General features: G+C 37.8%; 1 protein-coding gene across 3 annotated transcripts in view; it reads left to right on the plus strand.

Annotated features, from left to right (window-relative positions):
* Positions 1–3,857: 3,857 nt before the first annotated feature.
* Positions 3,858–19,828, plus strand: part of LOC139822863 (dipeptidase 1) — a 123,019-nt gene continuing 107,048 nt past the window's right edge. For 2 of the 3 annotated variants that reach the window (XR_011734627.1, XM_071795008.1), the window contains exon 1: positions 3,858–4,105. The gene's annotated coding sequence lies outside the window, so the exon portion shown is untranslated. The remainder of the gene's footprint in view (positions 4,106–19,828) is intronic. The other variant, XM_071795009.1, reaches the window with a different exon arrangement.

Below are 19,828 nucleotides of genomic sequence, written 5' to 3' on the forward strand. Positions count from 1 at the left end.
CGGAATTTAGATAAATTTCATATATTTTAGAAGCTCATATTCCTTCAAGATTCTACAATTTTAGTCTATCTTTTTCAACGTCTAAAAACAAAACATATTCGCATTTGCAGTTTAGTAATCTTTGTTATAAAATCAGTAGACGATGTATATATATCGAGACGTCCATTAACACTTTAAGCCCGGCAGGACTAACGCTTAATGCTTGATGCTTCATAAGCTCTACAGTAACACTATATTACAATGCAGTGATATCGAGGCACTCACAACGCATAACTAATACAAGAAATAATCAGATGAGGAATTTTTATATTTTTACAGTTTTTATAGTATTGCAACATATATACCCTATTCATTAACAACATTGCAATTGTTCACGAGGGAATTGTTCGCAGTGGACTTTAAATGATATATGATATGATTATACGAATGCATACTGGAATTAAAATATTAAATACAAGAAAACTCAATAGACATATCATATATCACTTAAAGAAATTGAGTAAGTATAATACATTTTTTTTAATAGAGGTAAATTAAAAGAACATCTAAAATATTTTTATAGTATGTTTTTTTTAGTATAATAAAACGATTTTGTTTCTAAATCTTTCACTATATTGTACCTTTTGCTCTTGTTATTTTCTTTTTTTCTTTTTGCAAACTGTAAGAATACAAAATAGCATTAAACCATTCTTGAACGAAATAAAACGAGGAAAGTGCCAGTGTAACGGCGCGCTCGCCCTTGGCTTAAAAATGCCGTAACGTCCTGGAATACCTTGCGAAACAACTCGAATCTCATTACTCCGACGTGAGAGTTGCTTAAACCGCGGTACTCAAACATCGACTAAAAAATTCACATGCTGAAAATTCGTTCGAGTAGAACCCATCGCTTTTACGAGCGGACGCGAAAATACGAGCGCAATTGCATACATACAGCTCTCTTTGTTCGCGTTTCCGACCATTACACACTTCATGTTTAGATAAGTAAACGATATAATTTTTGATAGATATTAAATTTCATATCAAATAAATAAAAATAAATATGTTTGTTGGTACAGAATATGTAATAGAATTAATGTATTGCTTAAAAAATTTGTTTTTCAAAACCTTTTACTTGTTCTTTTGATATGACAGCTTTTTCGGTTTTGATATGTTTCAACTATACGAAGACTGATAAAAAAAACTGAATCGAAAATCCGAATCAAATACGAGTCGGAGCAAAACCAGAGTAGATATATAGAAAAAAATCGTCAAAAGAGAAATGAAAGAGAGAGAGGAAGAGAAAAAGAGAGAGAGAGTGTTTGCAGAAAGTACTCGCTGCGAAGTCTGCGAGCGAGCTATTGAAGTTGACCAAGTGGTCCATAGAGATGTATTTAATAGCGTTAAAACGGTAACTCAATTATCCATGGAGATCGAGAATTCCACAAGGCGGAAATTCTCGATTACCCTTCAGATAACCTCGAGATTCCGGAGGGTACCTTTAAAGGGAAACCGCGTAACAGTTTCTTACATGGGGTCTAAGATCGTTGGATATACCGTGCGCGTCTTTGAGACTCGAAAATGACTTTCACCGTGGCGCCGCGTCTAAAAAGGAACCAAACGCAAAAATGAGAAAAGGGAGCGAAAACCGAAAGCCGCAGAAAAGTTTATAAAAAGTGGCATCCTCTTTCTCTCCTTCACTCTTTTTCTGTCTCGCTCTCTCACACTTTGAGAAATGTCTCGAGATGCTTTTCATGAAAAAGCACATTCTTCTTCCCATATTTCTTTAAACGTAATCTAACGATTTTTCATTTAAATTTTTATTTTATAACCTGAAAACTCGTCCAACTAATATCCTTTTGTCGAAAAAAAATGTTATTACCAAAATATTTTAATAAAGATTTTTGGCAATTAAGAATTATGATATTTAAATATATTGAGAATCATAAATGAAAGAGAGGAAGAAAAAGAGAAAAAGCATATATGTTATAACATAATAAAAGTAGTACTTATTCATTAAACAATGATTAAAAATTTATATTAAAAAATTGTAATATATTTTTTATGTGAAAATAATTAAATTTTAAAAATTGACAAAATTAAACTTATTTTTAGCGCAATTATAGATACCGCGGAAAAATTTCATTTATTAATTTAAAATAAGCTATATTAAATTATGAACAGAAAGCTATTAAATTATCAAGTTTAAATAATATACAAATCAATGTATTTAAATATATATCGTATAGTATTTCCTATGGCTAATTACAATGGTAAATACACATTGAGGATCGTTGGCAACTAACATGTTCGTAATCTGTCATAAAATAAATATAAAACATTTTAAAACAGTCTATATTAAATAAAAATTAGTCTTGAAAATCTAATGTCAAGACTAATGAGAAAGAGACAGAGAAAGAGTGCGTTTGTTTGATCCGTAAGTAACTTTGCTCACACTTGAACAGCTTACAAGCAAAGTGGTACAAACAGTGCAAATCGCTCCGTCGGGAAGAGCGATTTCAAGTTATTTTTTAAACACACTTATACGTCCTTCCACCGTTTTGTTGAAATTTGTCACTTGTCTCAAATGGAAGTCTCGAATGTCCCGAGACAAAACTTCGGGTAAAGCGTTTTGCGAGCGGTCTACGTCGCGAAACGTTATTCTGGAGAAGACAAACAGGATGCCGGAACGACGAGTTTGTAGCGGGTTACACAGAGACCGGTTAGAGACCAGAGGTCTTCGTCCGTGGTTTCCCTGCGATTTCTCTCCCAGTATCACGAAAGCCCTAAAACTAAACTTCATAATTGTGTGTGTGTGTGAGAGAGATGCGGAAATGAAGCATACTTTGACTCGATACCAATAAATCACGAGCGTGTTAAATAGCGTAACATATCGATTTTTTTTTCGAGCATCTGTTTTCAAGTTCTCGTGCGCTGTTGTTAGAAACGTGGAAGACATAAGGTGGTAGATAAGGTGGTAGAAAGCGGGAAGAAAATCGCGAGACCTGGTATAGCTCGTGGGCTCCGCGGTATTCTTTTCAGATAATAATGCAGCAACAACTTATTACAATTATGAGAAAAGGTGAGCTAATACTTGAAAGTTTAATATTAAAAGTCGAACGCAGCTGCCTCGCCGACAAGCTGATCTGGAGAAGAAGAGTATACTCCGGAAGCGGCTCGAACACGGTTACCTTCGGTAACCGCCGGAAGCGAAGTATCGATGTACCTTAAGCATCCCTTGACCCTTACATACCCAAAGCAAAGATACACCGATATCCCTTTCGTACGAGCATCTGCACTCCGTTTTATCGATGATATCGAGTGGATATCCGTTCAAAGGAGATCGTCGTGACAGCGAGAGATGAAGGACAGCGCGGAATGAGAGAAGACAAAGTTGGCTGGCAATATCTTAAGCCCCGTGGCGACTATAATAACTGTTCGATATCGGGAGCGAAGCGTCGGTACTCCGAGACGTACCATGCACGAGCGTCTTCTAAATGCATCTCAAAATGAGATCTACCCGATACCCCCTTTCTGGGCATCTGCACTCTGTTTGTTCGAGGATCGCGAGTGGGTATCGGTTTGAGGACCTTCGCTGACAGAGGAGAACGGAGGAGAACGGAGGTGAGAGAAGAGATGGAAAGATGCGCCACACGCGCCGTGCCGTGTCCACGTCTCTATGTGCTGCTGCTGCTGCTGCCGCCGCTGCTGGCTGCTGCCGCTGCCGCCGCTGCTGCTGCTGCTGCTGCTGCGACGCGGTAGAGGAGAGCGCGAGCGAGGGTGCGCGAGACACGGAGTGAGGAGATGAAGCTTTCGGGGGTGGTCGGGTTGCCATGGCAGCTACCCCGGCCGGGCAGCAGACCCCAGTCTTGCCGCGGCGGTCGCCGAGTGCGCGACGGCTCCGTTTTCCTTTTCCCTCGCGTTCTCGCTGCTCTTTTTTGTCCGCACCGCTCCGAGAGCCGCGGAGCGACCTCCGGCACTGTGTGATACACACTCTGATACACGCCGCGTCGGTTTTCTTGGTGAAAGTCCGGCCCCCGGTGCCGCGGGGATCTTCAGTGAGTTAGCCGAGTTAGCGGACGCGCACAACGTCGAACGCACGATCCGAATCGTCCGCCGCGACAGAAATGTAATGCTCCCGCAGTCGCGGAAAACCCGGTCGAGACGACGACAGCTCTTTCTCTCTGTCTCTCTCTCTTTCTCTTTCTCTCTTCTTCTCTTTCGAGTCTGATCTTTCCCGAAAGTTTCACTTTCTGTGGCTTCCCGAAAATCTCCTTTGGGTTAACTTTTCGAAAATATTCCGGAAATCTCGCATATGCTATCCCAATCTCGTACACGCGGTGCTCGATCCTCAGATGGATCCGGTAGATTTTCTCGCAATGAGATATTGTACCTTTTGCTTTTTTATTTCCATTTGTCAGTATCCACCGACCGCGATTACGGAGAAATTGTGAAGTTTTTATGCAGAATTCTAAGATTTTGGGAAGTGTTTCGAACAGATCATCGATTTTTATCAAAGTACGTGAAGAATACCATATTATATTAGGTAGAATGTTTGTGATAATCTACGTAATATTCTTATATAGCAGATTTACTGTTTATACATATTTCTCTACGATTCTACTATTTCTCGAATATAGATTGCGTGATATCAATCCGCGTAATTCTTGGACGATACATTATTCGTCATAATAAAATAATAGCATAATACAGAATTTTTATATTACATTATAATATATATAACACATACGTGATACGCGTAAACAATTGCACACCAAATCATTTAAATGCAATCACGTCATTTTCATGATGTCTCTCTTCGAAATGCTACTTAATAAAATCAAATTTATATGATAATGCAAGCAATTGAAATGTAAACTACATATAAAGTTCATTGCAATGCAGAGAAGTGTCTAAAGCTCCGCGTAATACCTACGTACGCGTAATAGTGAAACCAGATTTACATCGTAATGTAGGTATAGTTGAAATGTAGCTGATATATAATTAATCATAGGGTCGTTTCGCGTAGATCATCGTTCTCGCGGAATACGGTCCGAATGATATCACGTCCCATAATTCTCGCGAAGTGTCTCCGAGACGTCGGCGTAATACCCCGGTTCATAGTAAAACCAAATTTACATCGTGGCGCGCGTAGCTAATGCATGGTTACCACGGTTCGAGGTTTATATGAAAGTTGACTCTTATATACGAAGAACAACAAAATTTATGCAAATAATAACAGGAAGTTCAGAACGAAAATAGAATCGCAAACTTGTTAGTAGGAGCCTAACGATCGGAAGGATGAAGACGTGTGTAGTGGCATAGAAAAGAAACTTCCACCGGGAATCCTAAGAACGCTAGCAATTAAATTCTCGAGCGTGCTCAAAACGAGCTTCGACGATATCTAGCGGGCGCTCGCGCCACGCGCGGAATTCGCTCTTTATTCTCTAATTTGTCTTGAGGTAAAATATATCTCTCACCCATCCTTTGCGAGCCGCCGACGAGGTCGTCAATCTGCGCGAGGTGAGAAAGAGTAGGTATATAACGGAATCACGGAGCACTCTGCACAAATATGACACACCGTGTCGATTTTTCCGTATTAGCGTCAAATATTTTTAACGAAACCATTTATGTATCCGCGACATATCACTCGCATTTTTTAATAGAATTTATATTAGAATTAATATTACTAACATTAACGATGCATCGAGATCTATATAGTGGTATATATAATTAAAAATATATAATATTTATATCATTAGAAAATATATTTTACAGAATTCTTATGAGACATAATAGATATCTGCATTAATAGAACATTGAAAACTAGCAATAAACTTAATACGATAAATTCAATGAAATTGAATTTCTCGCAACAATAAACGAGGAAAATTATTCCCTTGCTTATTATTTGTATTTCAGATATTATGTATAGGAATATTTGATCAGTTTTTTTTTAATATTTCCCTCGTGTCACACAATTGTTCACGAGCATCTAGCTCTTTGCGCGAGTCGCGATTCTTTGTAGTTGTAGATATGGTTGGAAGCTATTGCACTGATAAAATTAATGCACAAGATGCATTAAAAATTATATAGCTCTTTTTTCGGTTCCTTGATATATATAATTTTGAATAAATTTTATTCTAATCTTTCTTTGACAGCAGTATTTCTACAGAGATTTATTCGTATGCGATTGATAACCTGGAGCAAGGGAGAAATATTCAATTCTTTTATACATATCGAATATAAGTCGTGAAGCAAATTGCAACAGAGTTGGAAAAAACTTAACGGCGCGACTCGCGATTGTAATCAACGACTGCAACTGCAGTCGTGTCGGGATTCAATTGAGAAGAACCCTTTTCGCGACCTAAATTTACCTTGACGAAGTAAATCCAGATTGATTGGAGTAGACAATACTTTTTCCCCAGTTACGATTACGCAAACGTTCATGACGCGGCGTCACGTCGAATCGTGCAAATGCAATTGAACACAGATATCGACGATTGGAAACATATTGAAAATTATCGCTCGAGAGTATATATCTCGGGTGGATAAAAATTTCATTGATTGACATCGCCGAACGTATCACAGCGGTAAATCCACGTAGGGATTTACTGTAGAAAATTATACCCGGGAACTCTACACGCGGGAATGGAGACTGTCCCTGCATTTTTTTTAAAATTATTTTCAATAGAAGTTCTGCGAAGCTTTGAATGTCAGTTATATTGAATATTAACGAATTTATCGCTCGTACGTATAGCCTTGGAATTGTAGAAATTTCTTTTGTGAAGCTTTTTTCTTAAAGAGAAAGATTTATTATTATAGATTTTCCGTAACTTCGGATCATTAACGTTACATCTTTGTTACTTCGCGTGCGCTTATTTTACATAATGGATCTCATACTTTGCAAGGCACGATGTTTTTTGACTAATTCAGAGCTGATGTTTTTTTCCTGCATTGCGCGCAGAATTTCAAGAAACGGTATTATAATGTTCATATTTGCCGACGAGAAAACGAGCAAGTATTAATTTTGCTACAATATTTATGTCATAAACTATCAACAAAATATTCATGTGCAAAATACCGCATTGGAATGAAAACGGAATCGCAAAATGTATAAACGAACGTTATTCCGATGCATCGCGTTTATAATGTAATTATTAATATAAATGAATGTCAGAGAGCATGTCGTATTTTTAATTACACATAACGCAACGTCATTTGATCGGAATTAATCAATTAATCAATTAGGCGAATATCCGGTGAACGTTTATTTTATCGCGCATGAAAGGCGTAAAATTTCCATAATGTTCCCTATTTTCAGTTATTCATTTGAGGTCCAACATTTGTCTGCCAGTTTTGTTTTTTTCAAATATACAAACAATAATTAACATGATGCTGTCACAAAATTACAAAAATAAGTAGCAAATTTGTCAATAACAAATTAAAATAATGTTGATATTCTTTTACAAACATATTCGAAATGATTGTCTCCCTTGTAACTCGAAACTCAATTGCGAACGGATGTTGTCCCTCAAATAGTTTATTTACCTTTATTTGTTCAGCAAATCAATAATATCGGAGACATAAGATTGCGAGGGTAAAGGAAGAGCTGCCGAGTGTTTCGAGTTTATGAGATTCATCTCGAAAAATTAGATCTGGCTGCACGTCGCGAGCAATATCCGAGTTTGTAAGTAAATGTTGACGTTCGCAGGAGAGTTCATTTCGGCCGTTGCCCGGCGAGAGAACGGCGCGGCGCGGCGCGGCGTTGCGATTCCGTCGTGCGAGACGGGAAAACGAGAGGAGGAGCGATCCGATCATTGTGATACGATTGGCGTGACTCTATTTCGCGAATTTAATTTCGCAGGGAAATAATGTCTCGTTGAGCGCGCCCGCCCGCCCGCACGCGCGCGCGAGATTAATATCGAAATAACATGTGGATTACTTTCGAGATGCCGGGGGATCTGAATTCACCGCGCGCATCGTGGTAAACTTTCATCCAAACTCCGCCGGAACGGAGAGGAAAATGGGAGATAAGAATAGGTCACCGCCGCATTCGACAAATACCGCGCTAAGACACGGGCTGGATCCTGGATCCACCGCGTGTACAGAGAAGCGAATTTTAAGTCATATTGAAAACTTTAGGGAAAAAAATTACTCTTACTCTTTTTTCTCTTTCTACCTCTGTTTCGTCCATATAGCGCGACATTTTAATTCGTCTCTCTATCAGATCAACAGCGTCCTGCTCGTGCACCGTGTATGAATATTGCATAAACGCGAAGCGCAATTTTCCCGGTACATCGTCAGATTGACAAATTTACCGCAAACGCGTCGGTGGAACTTTGCGGAGTGGACACCTCGTTAAAGATCGCTATGCAACTCGGTTAGCTCGGTTAGGAAGCTACCCGATTTTCTCTATCGTGGATAGATAAGCGGTCGAGCATAATTTTCAAAATTGAGAGATGACTCTAGTTCAGGGAATGCCTTTAGATATTAAATACATTCAGCATCTTTGAATGTCGTTTTATAAAAGCAATAAGAATAATTGCTGATATACAAAAAGAAATTTCAAACATTATTCAACACTATTATTTCTCCTCATATTAATGAATAATTATTTACCAGAGTATAAGATATAGATATTTTTTTTTAACAAGAAAGTCAACAAGTAATCAAAAGAAGCTAAATATATGTGTTAAATACAGAATACATTTTAATAAACACTAAAAAAGTAATTTTGCTTCCTTATAAATAGTTATAAATAAATATAGTTACTAAAAAAAAGAATGGTAAAACATTTCTAATATCGTTCATGTTGTACTTTTATTTTTTACTATCTCCTACCTAACTTTTCTCTCACGTTACAATCCCATGGATTTTTCTATTTAACGAAACATTGAAAGTAGGAATTAAATTTTTTGTAGAATTGGAAAACTTTATAGAATGAACTATATACAAAAGGAGAAGTGAAAGCAGAGAAAGTATATGAAACATTGCGCATCTTCCTTTTCGTTTTTTTTTTTTTATTATAAAAAGCATTGTGCTTTATTTAATTTCTCTTGAAGAATATCGTGAGAATTGCACCTGCTTCCTTTCTTTCCTTCTTTCAGTGATAATAAATCTTCGTGACTATACTCTCGTTGGGGAACTCAGTACCAGAAATTTTTCAAATCCACAACCCTCTTATTACCGCGCCCAACGATTTGTGGATGAAAAAGACAAAACAGCGAAAAAAAAAATGATGCATGAAACTAGTCTGCAAAGAATTAATTCTTCACCATTCACATTACCACTGTCACATTTTTTCGAATCTTTTCGCGACAAGTCAGAAATCAATACATATGATATCTTATATTTTTGATAACAGCGCAATGATAGGACATTATTTTGATGTAAAATGCATATATCTCTCTCACACTTTTGTATATATAATGTACTGTCGTGTACCATCATCTGCAAATTATCTGGATATTAAAAAGTTAAAACTCTTTAAAATATATAATACATTTATGTAAAATTCATTTCATTAACTTCATTGGCTTCCTCGAAACGAGCGAACGTCTTTGTTCCTAGCAAAAGTCATATAACTTATATTAGAGTTAATACCTCTCTTGCGAAGTTTCCATTCAATCTAAATATTATATAATCAAATAAGATTTGAAACAATCTAACTAAGTGCGTGTTTCTAACTGTAACAACACTTACAAAGCTTGTGCTCGGTGAGTCGCGGGGATAGAAGTAGAAGCAGCATCGAGCTGTCTCCCAGCTCTTTTATTATTATTATTATTATCATCCTCATCCTTCCGCAAGATATCGCACGCATTCGTTCGCGGCCGGGGGAGCTTATTTGTTATTCAAAGGACGTCGTAGGAAGAAATGCAAATGCTACCCCGGCTAGGGGTTTCAGTGCTTTCTACGCGTACTCCGCCACGGCTTCACATTTTCCCGCGTCACACATATATTCCATCTCCTTTCGTCACGTCGCAACCAGTTGATTCGCCGTTTCGCTTTTTCCTACATTTTCATGATGGGAAATTGAAAGCCGGGGTGTAAGAACCAAACAAGCCCACTTTTTCACGCGGCGCGTCACTCGGTAATCGATGAGCAGTGACAAAAATAATATTCAACCAACGGTATTTAGAAAACAATCGCTTATTTTTATTCATTATTCAAGCAGTTACGAGGTAAATAGCATCTAATTAATTGTGTTCAAAATAATCAATTATTTATACTGTTATTATTTGTACAATTATTCTGTTTAACAGAGACGAAAATAATATTACATAAATTAGAGTAACAGTGAGAAAATATTAGTCATTTGTCAATTAATATTTGGTTAATAATGACACATCGTTCTCTTGCAAGAGAGAAGAAAAATCTCTGTAATACGTGAAAAAAAAGCAAAGCGAAAAAAAAGTATAAAATAGAAAAAAAAGCAAACCCCTAAACACGCGGGTTTCCGCAGCAATCGAAGCATGTTGTAAACGTTATCGCAGCATTTTCAGTATTCGCTTCTGGAATACGGTGAAATGCTCGATAAAATTTCAAAATATCTCGGACAGCTTTCTTGGCTCTCTTATAAGGTTTGAAAAAGTGGACTCTCGCTGCGACTAGCTCCCTCGCAGGCCGGGGCTTGAATTCCCATTCAACACGCCTCACCTCTTTTAAACACTAGGTATCCCTTTCGCTTTGGCTCGTATTCTCGTTTTACAACTGGCGCTAAACGTGACCATTTCATTCTCATCTCGCGATAACACCGAACACGACATTTATATTCGAAACTAAGAATCGCGGATAATCACGCTCATCACTACATGTGAGACACGAATATGTTGATCAAGAAAGCTGATCAAATCTTGAATGATTATTTTATTAAATGAATATTTGACGAGATTCTCTTTTATCGAGCAAAATTACATTTACATAGTGTTTAACATTGTTAATATTATTACATTAGAACCATCGAGAGGATTTATCATTGAAATAGAATTACCTTCGTATAACATCGATACGTGGAACAAATGAAGATTTAATATCTGTCTGTCTGTCTAAAATTACTGCGCACAGTCGAAATGTTCGATTAGAATATGAAGAATTCGAAATGATAGCGCGTGACTCGCTTAAAGTCACCGGGGTTACATTAAATCTCGAGATTTTCGAAACGGAGTTTGAATATCAATGGCGCGATGCGCTGCGTCGCATGCGAGATTAAACGGAGTCGACCAGCGGCATTTTATTCGACTGTAAATTTCACCGGCCGCGTAGATATCGGCGATGTAATTATTAATTTAATTAAGTTGCGCGATGGAGTCGGTGCGATTCATTGCGGGGCCCAACGCTCCTCGGGAATCACCAAGGAAATCTTTGCGATTCCTCGCAATTCCTCGTGTCTCTCGAGGAAATCTCTAAATGCAATCGTGCTTTTTATAGATTTTCGATAATTAAGGCCGTGCAGAGCGCGCGCGCAAACGCACGACGAAACCGTCGTGAAAACCTGGCAAATGATGCACATTGTTTGTATGTCATTCGATTTACGCTGTGTAAACGACGTAAGCGAGAGCGACGACCTACTTAATATGTATTCACCGCGGGAGTAATCGAGAAGGCGACGACAGATATTCGTAAGAGGAAAGATCCGCTTTGCACTTTCGTGCATAGTAGATCAGTCGCTTTCTATGTAAATTGTATGCGGTACATTATAGCGAACGTACTTTCGATTTTAACCCTGAAATGCGCGGCTCTTTGATTGAAGGCGGATAAATTACATTTCGCTTCCCTGTTACTCCGCTACCGTTCGCTTCCTCTCTCGTTACTCATTTTCACAAATAAAAGAATGACTATATTGTGTGAGATTATAGAAACAAGAAAAAGAACAATTGATCAGAAATAAGGTCTCCATTTTTTTTTTTTTTTTTTTTTAATTATCGTGGAAACATATCAAATTGTTGCGCACCTCCAATTGAAGCTCGATGCTGGCTTGAACGGAAAGCCCGCGATTGAGAAAGGCTACATGAAAGTTGAAAATAAACGTCGTGGAGAATAACGGTTGTATTGCACAATTCAACAATCGATTCGAATCGCGCCTCTGTCAAAGTGAATCGCCCCCCGACTAAACTCGCTTCCGATCAAACTGCGTTACGAATACAATGCAGCACATTTCTAGAACCGTCCAAGCTTGTTACCGAATAAATCGTTATCTTGTAATTGCCGCACACAATGGCTAAACATGTCTATTATTCGCTCCTTGCCCCTGTATTTGCCAGAAAATACGTTATCAGCGAGTGCTGCGGACTTTCGCTGGTTCGTTTTATCACGTTTTTATTGGGAAATATTTATTGAAGTTCTTTCCTTTATTCGTAAATAATTACACGCGAGAAAAATCAATTAGATCTCTTTTGTTCTTGAAATGTGTGTGTATGTGTTTATTAAAATTCTAGCAATTTAAAAATTATTCATACCGTTCAAAATTATTTGTTATTGTATAAAATTATATTATTCAAATTATTGTATTATTCAACATCATTTTTGTTTATTTGTCCATTTGCCTATAAACGCCAATTAAAATGTAATTTAATATAAAATATAAAATAAATATTACCATGCCTTTATATATATATATATATATATATATATATATATATATATATATATATAAAATCAATGTTTACCAAAAAGCACAAAAAGAAGTCAATATCCTTCAAAAACCGATCTCCTAGTCGAGCCACGTAACCACTAATAACTTGTAATAACACGCGAATCTAATCGAGCAGGGTTTGTGAAACATTTCTCGCGCGCACAAGTATCTTCAAATGATTATCATAAAGGGGATATTGAGATTGTGACGGTGCATTTACCCGACAAAACAACATCGTTGCGCTTTGTCACTCCACGAATCGCGGCAAAGACATATATTACTCTGAGCTAATCCTCGCTCATAATTCATAATTTCGCGACGAGAGAATCGGAAACAGCGTTTTGACAAACATTTGCACATTTATTTCAAAATCCAATCGAAACGTATAGCAGCTTGATAATCAAGTATTAAAGATGGATATATAAAATAAATTGCACTTCGGTTTGCTTAACAAAATTGTGAATCTGATCCAATGACACTTGCACTTCCCTCTACCGCCTTCTCGGTCCCCTGGATAATCCCACCACTTTGGAGACGATCAGTGTAAAGCTTCACGTGTGTGCATAAGTTATTGTTTCAAATACGTACGCTTAGTGTGAGATTACAACATGGCGAACTGACCTACTCTCGGTAGATTCAAAGAGCAATATTTAAATCAACCGAAGTACTCGCGACTTGTGTTGACGAAAATGTCCCGGATGGCTCGAGTCGAGGCTCTCGCGAAATGAAAGACACGCGCGCCGTGCCTTGCTTTTAGCTGGGCTTCGACGGCGATAAAACCTCCTCGAAGCGTTATGGCGCGGCGCAGGAACACTTAAACGAGATCTTCAATTTACCTTTGGCGAATCGTTCGATTCCCTCGACATGCTATAAACAAGTTTCCGCCCCGGCCAAGCGCGCCCCTCAACTCGCGCCTACCGCGTGCGCGTAAAAGCGAGCGAACTTTCATCTAACTCGAGATATCCGCGTCCTTTGAAGATAGCACCGGATCGCCAGGTCCGAAAGAGATAGAAATTTTCGCTCGGATATATGCGACCCGCGGTTCTGAAATCCCGCGGCTTTGGAATTGCGACGATGCGATCGTTACGCCCATCGGATCGGTCCTAAAAGCGGCGAGGCGTCCACGAATCGGTAAACCGCTTTAACCAAAATTTTGTACACTAATTCCATAATACTCGGATATCGGATACCAACTACCGCAAGTAACACGGAATTAAATCTAATAATGCTTATTCCAAACTTATGTGATTTCCAAATAGCTCTTTCTTAAAATTAACTTTCAAAAAAATTTGAGATTCTCTAAACATATATCTGATGTGGATATTTCATATAAAATCTGTATAACATATATTCATGCTCATGGAAATTCAAGCATTCTTAGATTTCTTAATGCAACGGGAAAAAAAAAGATATAACTCGCAGCGATCCGATTACAAATTCGATTCACGAAACTCATCTGAATCTTTCGATATAAGTTTTCGAACCAAACAGTATAAGCCAAGCAAGAAATTTTAATCGAAGAGGCGCCTCTCTGTCTTTCTCTTCTATTCACAACTTTTTAATTTTCTACTTTATATGACTTGGTGACTAAGCCATAAATTAAAATTACTTTCAGAAAAAGTTTACTGAAAATTGACTGAAGGATAGTTTTTTTGCGCTCTTGAGGAAGATAACATGTCGTCCCCTTAATTCTTAACTGTTTATTTTAGAAATTGTCGATGCCACGATGTTGAAAACTTTCCTTCTAGTTTAGTCGTTACTGTTTTTGGTTCCAAGAAAATGTGCAATCTAAGACGCCGTATAGGAAAAAAAAGAGAAAGATACGCCGTCTACAATGTACTTAATTCCTTCTTGTGGCCGATAATACCGTTCGCATCGTTTCACCGAGATCGATTTTCTGGGATGATGAAAATGCTCGGCACGGCTTTTCATCACGAGCCAAGAGTTGTAGGAGTGTTCCGGACATATCACGTTATACATCAGAGATTAGACTAAACAAAGGATACTAAAGATTGAAGAATTACAGTTAATAATAGTCTTCCATTAAATTTTTATAAAGAAACGTCAATTTCGCAAAATCGTTAAAGAATTTTTATGCAATATTCTGTTAGTTATATATTATTGGTTTCATGACGAATTCTCTTTGTTCGAACTATCTTGATCTTTCGGAACGTGTTTGCTTCATTGCCAGACTTTCATTAATCATGCGAGGAAAACAAATTTTTCGCAGCATGTGTATTTCGCACATAAAACGGAATCATGACGTTTATAGTTAATGTCTTATACTTGGCGCATAAAATATGAATCGAATTTCCTTCGCGCTCAATGTACTATCAACTTCCCGCTTTATAAAATTCAATTACGAAACTTCACTTAACTCGACATCCGTATGTAAAACGCTGTTCCATAATTTCTATCTACATTACATCCCATGTTAAATCGAGACCACTTTGATCTTGCCAGTTACTGTGCAAGCCTATAATTATTTCCAAACTTATCGTCGTTACTTAGCGAATAAGATACTCTACTTCAGTAGAGACCACGTGTTGCCTTCCGTTGAATAAAATTACAACTGTTATTAACTTTGAATAAATCAATTGTACAAGTTGGCCAAAATAAAACGTCTAGTAGTAAAGTGCCAAAAACACAACCATATGAAAATTAAAAGTAGCACAGTAAATGCATAGAATACTTCTTATTCATAATTTTACATACTTCCGTATCATAAATCAATATTATGCTTTTAAATTCATAACTTTTAATTATATTAGATTTATTAATGTATTAATCAAATTATATTATAATTAAATTTATATTGACTCACAATTTACAATTAAATAAAAATTTAATAATAGAAAAAAAGCAAAGAATATTTTTAATTTTTGTTTTACCGTATTATCCCGGCACTAAACGAGATTAAAATACAATAGAACACAGTTTGCGATGCAGATTTTTCCTCGCGAATGGTTTAATCCACTTCAGCTATACATTAAACGTGCTTTAAAGTGGCAAGCGCTAAATAGATACCGATTATAGACGGTATTATCTAATTACACGATTATCGAACAGCGTGTGCAAAGGGAACCTGTCTCTACTGAAGTTGAGGCTAAAGTTGGGGCAGTTTGCGAACCACAGGCTTTGAAATTACCTCGACCCACTCAAATATATCGCCAGATGCTGCAGATGCAGAGTTCCAGATTTTTCATGGAAAGCACTATTAACGCATCTCACATGAAGTGAGAGAATGAGAGAGAGCCTTGATGATAAAGACCAGATAACAAATTTAATTCACAAGCGCATATATATGAAACATAAAATCCAATTAATTTGTTTTTCCAAACAGATTTCTTTTTTTTCTATCAAACTTTTTAATATGTAAAATATCAAGCCACATTTAAAGTGAATTTTATAAATGGATTTGTTTTATTTGTGTTTTAAACGCCATATTGCACGGTCTAGAAATACGGGGATTAATATCGATTTTCCAATGGAGCTTATCATGTCGCGAGCACGCGGTTCTCTCACGCTTCGTCTTCTGAAAGCTCAGTTGAGGAAAGAAGAGGAACTGTGAGGGAGAAAAACGCTGCAGTGCCGTGGACAAGACGGAGGAATCGGGTGGAAACTCCGAGCTCTTGAGGAAATGGCCTACAGACCTTACCGCAACCCGCTTAAGCACGACTATGGCGATATATTTCACGCAAGAAACTCACAGCTCGTTAGCACGTGGAAATCGCGGGAAAATCCGCGTACGTCGCGAGCTCTCTCCCTCGTGCGACCTGCGGAAAACCGGGTGGAATTTGCACGACAAGCGTGAATTTCTTCGGCCGAATATACGCGTAATAGTATCATGAAATTAGAAGAGCAAGAAAATCCAGAGGAAACGCTAAAATTAAAAAAATAGAGACATCTATTACGTAAAATTTAAATTTAGATGTTCGAGTATATCATAAAATTCCAACATCTAAGTATAAGATTTAATTATTTTTACAATAAATTGATGTTAAAAACCTTGAATTTCCTGAAAATCATAATTGCAATAAAAAACTGTAATAAAATTAAAAGATAATCTATGTTATCGTGAAAGAGCAAAGATATGAAACGGTTTTCGAGAACATAAACTTGCTGCGCAAGCGAGAAATAGTTTCAAAAATTTCTTGCGAGATTTCTGCGAGCCTGCCTGTCTGTTTCGCGCACGGAACCGGCCGTACAGTTTCAACGTCTGTCGATATCACGTAATAGACTGTTGCCAGGTGTACTGAAAGGCGGAATAGGAAAACGCTCGAAAGTAAATACGTTCATCCTGGGAGCGGTGAATCGTCGCATTGTCGAGTTCACCGTCTCGCGAACGCGAAGTTCACTCGCACACAACGGCGACGCCCGCCCTCGCAGGCATCGCACGCATTGTGCCCCGGAGTCTTCGTCTCATCGTAAACTTATCCAATTACTAATAAAACTTAACGACATCTAATTAACGATTAAACGCCGTCAGACTGTTACGACAAGAAGCAATCGCGCGTGTGTATACCAAGTAAACGCATGCATGTTTTTCTCACGTTTCCGAAATTTATATTCTGAAGAATGGAAGATGGATTTATTTCCAATAAGATCCAAGATTAATGCATTTGTTGTTTTCTCATTATAGAACGAACTTGTAAAATTATGAGTATGATAAATAAGTAATATCAATCTTTGTACATGTATTCTAATTATTATTAAATAATAATCGACTACTAAAATCTGAAAATACTATATACTGTTTTTCATCAGAATTGTAAACAAATCTGTAGATAAATATACAAGATAAACTTATCCAGTGTGTTATTGTCACAAATTCTTTATATGATACCCCGTGATGAAGTCGCCATTCGGCGAATATCGATTCGTGCCATCGCTCTTCCGCTCGCCGAATTCAAGTGTGTGACCTCTTCTTCGTCGTTGATCTTTTTCTTTCTTGTTCTCTCTCTTTCCTGGCATTCATCTTGCTTTACTTCGGCGTTCTCTCGTGATCTTCCGTGTCTCCTCGGCGATTTATCGCTTCGCTCGATAGGTCTTCACGGCTCGATCGTTAAATGTATTCGCATGAAACTTTCCAAGGCAACGGTTTCAAACAATCTCGAATTTGCTTACGAATGTATCGCAAGCGTCGGATTATTTGATTTATTCTTACTAAACTGGTGCATACAAAATGAATTGAATCTCCAAAGTCGAATTGTCTTGCACGACAATTCACGAAACAAATATCTCTTCGTGATCCGTTATATTACATATCGTGATAAAGTAGTATATTTATATATAAAACTAGATTTTATTTCTCCGAACAAGGTTTTAAATTTTCACTACAATTGCATAGTGATTTAATTCTTATTGTACAGAAAACCATTTTTGATTCTAAAATTTCCCAGCATTATCGAGACGAGATTATGGGGAAAAAATGTCAAATATTTGCATTGGAATTGTTTCAGCTGAACGTATTCAATATCATCAAAACTAAAAGATTATCTGTATATAGAAAACCAACATTTCATGCGTAACAACGCTAAAATCGAGCTAAATATACTCGCGTTTTTCCCCCGTATTTTGATTGCTTTTTCAAAAATTAAAATGTACCGCAAAGCACGGTTTATCGGATCGATGACAATATTTCTCCCGCCCGTTTTACGATCTAGCAATCTGCGATTAAAAACATGACTACGGGACTGATGATCGGTTTTAATACAGCGATTGGAAAGAAGTGCTCCGGAGTTTATTATTCACGCGATGTACGCGAGCCTTTCGTCGTGAGGTCGAATTCGATCTTCGAAGACGACGATGCATGTCCCTTTTCCTCATGAAGACTCTTTGGCAGTCCCGTTCCATTTGCCGTGTAACGACTTCGGCGAGGTTCAAATGGAGTAAATGTCGTCGTCGATTTCTTCTCCGAGATACTCGCGGCAATGACAGAAATGCGTGTAAAAGATTTCAAGTATATAAGAGCGGACTAAATTTGTACCAATAAGGATAAAGTCGTCTAAAATACACAAAATAGATAGGAACTGGAATTTAATTTCTTATCGTTGAATTGCCAAGTCGAAAGCTCTTTCCTTCTGGCCGGAGAAGGATATTGGCTCTGCTACAAGATTCGAGAATATTATATCGAAAATATTGTTTTACGCAAACATGTCTTAGATTTTCCGTTTTCAAGGAGCCAAAAGAAGTGCATCGCGCAGCGCTAAATAAACGACGACTTTCTTTGTCTCTCTCTCTCTCTCCTCTCCTCTCTCAATTTCTCTTTCTCTCTTTTTCTTGCTTTCCATTTTATCGGACTTCTCGCGGATGTCGTACTCGCGGAAGCGGAGAAATGGCCGAGTCAGCGCAGATACGGGGAGAGTTATCGGCGGGATTCCCGGGAATTCCCGCGAAATATCCTCGAGTTTCTTACTCGAGCGGATCGGGCTGCGAGTCACGTGGCCGTTCTGAAATCGCGAGCGCGCAAGAGAACTGCGAGAGTTTTGCGTTTCGCTTGCACAGAGAAAGCAGGGATATTACGGGAATCCACCTTTTAGTAGAAGGGAAAAAGCTCATTGCCGATCAATAGCGTCTATCTTATCCGGGCAGACATTTAATTTTATTTGGATAAACGTGACATTCGCGCGTTCCAAGAACAGACATTCGATTATATGTATATATACAAATGCAAGTGGGAGTTTATCGTAGAGTATGGATATTTTAATTCTTTTCCCGTTGGGCATAAACTTTAGCTATTTCTTATGCACCTGATCACTTCCTTGCATTCCGAAATCCTCGCTTCAAACTTCAGAATCTCTCTGTTATGGTATTCTTGATTTCAGCAATGTCTCAGATCTTTTATATACAAAGTTGAAAAAGCATCTGAGAACAACAATTTAATTCTCATTGTTTTCACAATGCACACACGATATCATAAATGCTAAAGGGTTTAGAAACGGATTAAATAAAAGAACTCTCTTTAAAAACTGATGTTCGTCGAATCTATTTAGATACTTTTCGCAATTGTTGTGCTTGCGGAAACCGCATATTGCAACAAAAAAAAAGAAAAAGAAAGAACGTCGATAAAATAAAATACAGATGTTCCCTCGGAAGTTAGTAGGCGAAGAATGCCATTCCGTGCCGTTATTTGACGCTTGTATCTAGGCCGCTTCCTAAAACGGCGGAAGCGAACAGCGCTGTAAGGAACGCGAACTCGATAAACAGGATTCGCAT

This window comes from Temnothorax longispinosus, chromosome 12 (genome assembly GCF_030848805.1).
Source record: "Temnothorax longispinosus isolate EJ_2023e chromosome 12, Tlon_JGU_v1, whole genome shotgun sequence".
NCBI lineage: Eukaryota > Metazoa > Arthropoda > Insecta > Hymenoptera > Formicidae > Temnothorax > Temnothorax longispinosus.